This window comes from Gavialis gangeticus, unplaced genomic scaffold (genome assembly GCF_001723915.1).
Source record: "Gavialis gangeticus isolate Ggan-Ray unplaced genomic scaffold, GavGan_comp1, whole genome shotgun sequence".
Taxonomy (NCBI): domain Eukaryota; kingdom Metazoa; phylum Chordata; order Crocodylia; family Gavialidae; genus Gavialis; species Gavialis gangeticus.
Window position 1 is genome coordinate 101,483,288 of NW_017729024.1, and position 5,208 is coordinate 101,488,495.

Genomic DNA, 5,208 nt, shown 5'->3' on the forward strand with positions numbered 1-5,208 from the left:
CTGCGGTGTAGGGGAGGAAAAAGGAGCCGCAGATAGCGACCCCTGGCATCAGGCGTATAAAGTGGGCAGCCTCCCACTAATTACATCACTCAATCAATTAAGATCAAGGCATGGCAGGCGAGTAAGCAGGTGGTTAGCATAGGACAGGAGGGCAGAGCCACCAACAGAAAGGCTCCAGCGGAGATGCCCCTGTTACAGTGCAGAATTGGGCCTTTATTTCCCTCCTGCATTCTCTTGTCTGTGGAAAAATTCTTAGCCACTATAGCTGTAATTGCATTAATGAAAAACATGAATAGCTAAAATTTTAATAAAAATACTGTTCACCTTTTACAGTGACATGGTGAAATGAGATTATAGACACAAAAAAAGAAAGACAGAGAATATAGAAGAGAGAAAAGAGACCCAAAGAGTTTGTAAGACCTTTTTAACTTATCTTTCAGCACTTTCAGTACACTAAATCCCACAAGTGTCACCACAGAGAAGCAACTCTTGAAGAACAAGTGTGACTGGTAGGTAACCTTTCTTTTGAGTCATAATTGAGTCTACTCCATGTTCTAATTAGAATGCTTCAGCTTCATCTCAGCATCATGTGTATTAAGTGCCCCACATTTCAAATTGGCTGTGGGGGCACTTTAACTAAAGCCTGTTGAATAAGCTTTAGTTAAAGCACTTCTCTGCCCATTTTGAAATGCAGCGGGGCTTAATACAGATGATGGTGAGCCATTTTAATTAGAGTAGCTGTCCAAGAACTGCTATAAGCCTCTCACCTCCACTTCCAAGCATTTGTATAGACAGTCTTTGTTTTGAAGCCGTAGATATGGTTCTTCCTTACTTGCAAATATAATGTTTTCTCAGAAAATTACAATAATTTAAGGTGTAATATCAATCACTCATAAGCAGTGCTGGTCCACTGCATGTATTCTAATACATTCTCAAGCACTGGGCCATGTAAGGGATGTTAAGGATCCATCCTTGCCAGTGGCAGAAAGAGCATGATTGCTCATGAAATGTGAGTTCTTAAAATGATAACACTAGAAAAAAATATTTTGACCATTTTTAACATGGGTGACTGGCGCCTCCTAAGTCTGGAAGTCAGTAGGAGTCTTTCCATTGCTTTCAATGAGTTTTACACCAAGCCTTTAATAGACCACAAATGAATGCTCATAATAGGTCTCAAATGAAGAAAAATAGGTGTCAAATCTATGTGGATTTGGAAGAAAGGCAAGTGTCAGGTGTGGGCATGTGAAATTGTGAAAATTGTGGGAAAAGGGGCATAAGGGCTCCTAAGTTCAAAATCTATTCTTCACACCTGCCAAATTTCAAGCAGCCTGGATTGAATTTATTGTCCTTCAGCAAAAAAGTCCTTTTTCTGCAACATATCTGTAAATAATGTTCCATTAAAATCAAGAGGGCTTCACAAGGTGCTGAAATCTACCTGTACAGAGCTCACTGTTGGACTGAGGTCTATGCTGAGTTCTATTAAGGTATTAATATAGCTTCCCAGCAGATCTAATCCTGTTCAATTAGTAGTAGTGCTGTTTTTTAACAGGCTCACGTCATTAATAATAACCACATTATAGACTGTCTGTCATCTTCATAGCCCTTTAATCCTTTAGTTAATTATTCCATTATTTTCTTTTTACACATTTGTCTCTGACAGAAGCAAATGTCTAGGATAGACTATGCACCATTGTGGATAATGTACTAGTCTTTCAGAATATATGTTATAATTATTTCTATATTTCATTTTTACTGAGCATGAAATACCAGTTTTAAGAATTGAAAGGGACATTATGGTTCAAATTTACTGGTTTGAAAACAAAGCATTTTAAAATATTAAATAAATCAGTTATCCATCATCTGCAGAAGTTAGACAAGAGCCCACTTAATGACAAGTTGCTTAACTGTGTTGAGGTGGACTTTCCATCCAAGCCCAAGTTGCTTAACCTAGGAAGTTCATTCTTTAAATTACCTGTTACATCTAGCTAACTCTTTACAAATCACGATATATGCTTGAACCCATTGCTTCCTTATATATATATACATACATAGACATATATGTGTGTATGTGTATAAATATGTATGTGTGTATATATATATTTGTATGTATGTATATATAATATGTGTGTGAGAGTATATATGCATATATATACATATATGTATATAAGTATATATGTGTGTGTGTATATAAGGAAGTAATGTGTGTGTGTATATATATGTATTTGTGTGTCTGTGCTTGTGTATACATAGATACACACATATACATATATACACACACATACATATATGTTTGTGTGTGTATATATATATACATGCACACACACACATTGCTTCCTCATATATACACACATGTACATATATATACTCACACACACACACTCATACACACACATACAAGTGAGAGAGGAACAATGGAGAAAAAAATCCTGGTCATACTCAGTTCACTCTCCCTTTCAGCATCCACTCTCTGCCACTGTGTGACTCAGGATACTGGGCAAGATGGACCTATAGTCTAGCCCAGTAAATGGTAGTTCTTATGTTCTTATATGTATAGGGGGGTTTATATGATGATGGAGGGAAGGTATGTAACAAGTATGAGGGAAATGACTGTCAGACTGTCACTAGAATGTGTGTGTGTGTGTGTGTGTGTGTGTGTATATATATATATATATATATATCCAGAAACACATATCCCAGTATTCTGCCTCTTTTTATATACATTCTAGTGACAGTCCGACAGTCCTTTCCCCCATACATATTACATACCTTCCCTCCATCATCATACAAACCCCCATATATATATATATATATATATATATATATATATACACACACACACACATATATATATATACACATATATACACACACACACACACACACACACACACATATACACCTTTGTTTCTATTACACACACACACTTACTTTGTATCCCTGAAAATGTTCAATTTTCTCCTTAAGATCTGCAGAAAATCTGAGTCTGGAACATTTTTTTAATTCCTTATCCTTTATAGAAAATGGCTTCAAGACATAAAATGGGCAGTTTCAAGCCCCAGAACTAGAATCATGTCACTACTTCGGGAGACATCTGTATAGCTGGAAATCAATATATTATAGCAGCTGCAAGAAAGGCAGAGATCTGACAAAACTTCATCTGCACCATTTATCTCCGCTCTTTTAGTCCACTCAGCTTCATTTCTCCCACTAAAAGTTCATTTTCATCACAAAGATAAAAACAGAAACTACAGACATGCTCAGCTTGTGTGCATCTACGCCTTAAATACATACCTGCACATACTAATACCACCTGTGATAGATTACACAGGTACCCACTATTCTATTTTAGTCACATGTACATATATCCCAATACTGCAAAAAAACACATCTTGCACCCAACATGGTTTCACATACATGTATATCCCCAGCACTATAAATAACCCTTCCCTTGCACTCATACTCAATATACTATAACTCCTCCTGTACATACCCCAGCACCCCTGTATATCCTCCCATACACACTATTATATGCCTTCTCTCCAGAAACACATATCCCAGTACTCTGCCTCCTCTGTTATACATTCCAGTCCTTTCTTCCATACATATCACATACCCTCCCTCCAACATTATACAACGCCCTCTATACATATAACAACATAAGAACTGCCATTTACTGGGTCAGACTATAGGTCCATCTTGTCTGGTATTCTGTCACACAGTGGCAGAGAGGATGCTGAAAGGGAGAGTGAACTGGGTATGACCAGAATTATTTTCTCCACTGTTCCTCTCTCACTTGCAGCCTCCCGCATTTATGGTCTGGGTTGTTCTGATTCAGAGGTTGTATCCTTAACTCCCGTGAAGATGTATACCAGCATTATATCCTTCCCCACAACAAATGCCCCAGTATTATATACCCTTTTGTGTCCTATATGCCATTATTCTCTACCCCTTCCTCCATACACACACACTGATATGATACATCCCATCCCCAAAACTTACTGGTTACATACTCCCACTCTCCACCCCCACATCCCAGCAACACTAGCCTCTTCTCACTCACATATCAATACTACACCCTTCCCTTCTGTGTATTCCCTCTGGATCATTCGCCTCTTCCCAGACATGCACACCCCAACAGTATTAGGTACCCACCTTTCACTCATCAGCCCAATAGCATAATGTCCTTCCCATGCACAGAACCCATAATTAAATACCCCAGGACCATATACACCACTATCCCTAATGTTACATACTTCCCTCTTATTCCCCCTGCTGCCCACACCTGAACACCCCACACTTCATGCCCTCTCTTCTCCACACCCTAATATTGTACCCCCTCCACACCACCCAGTGTTGTACAGCCTTCCCCAAGGGAGCACATGACCAACATTATGCACCTTTATCTCTCCCTGCACCCTCATATCGCATACTCACCTCCCCCTGCTTTTATCCCCTTCCTCCACATGCACACCCCCTAAGATTATACACACCTTCCTCCCTCAGTGCATATAATCGTCCTACAATATTAGGAAGATATCCCCCCTGCCAACATTATATAAATTATATATGCATTATGTATTATATATATCCCCCCAAAATATATAAGTTCCAATATGATATATATATTGTATATGCCTCAGCACTATATATTTATATTAAATTCCCCAATATTATATAATATATATCCCCATTATTATATAGCTAACATTACATATATCCCCAATATTATGTTATATATATTATACATTCCTTAATATTTATTTACCCAATATTATATATTAGATATACTGTATATATCTCCCAATCTCCCAATATTATATTATAATATATATTCCCAATATTATGTATGTTATATACCCCAATATTTTGTGTGTGTATATATATGTATGTATAGCCCCCTAATATTATATAGCCCCTATACACACACACACACACAAAGACACACACATATATATATTCCCCCAATATGATAGATAGATAGATAGATAGATAGATAGATAGATAGATAGATAGATAATATTGGGGAATGTGTATGTGTGAAAATATATAGATATATGTATCCCAATACTATATACCTCCAATTTATATTTATACATATATATATATAGATAGATCTAGATCTATTTATGTCTACAGAGACAGATATATCTATAGATGTATATAGAGATATAAATATCTATCTATCTATCTATCTATCTATCTATCTAT

The 5,208-nt window shown here is 37.0% G+C and overlaps 1 protein-coding gene across 1 annotated transcript in view; it reads right to left on the reverse strand.

Annotated features, from left to right (window-relative positions):
* Positions 1-5,208, reverse strand: part of GDA (guanine deaminase) — a 101,061-nt gene that overhangs the window by 95,081 nt on the left and 772 nt on the right. The window lies entirely within an intron of this gene.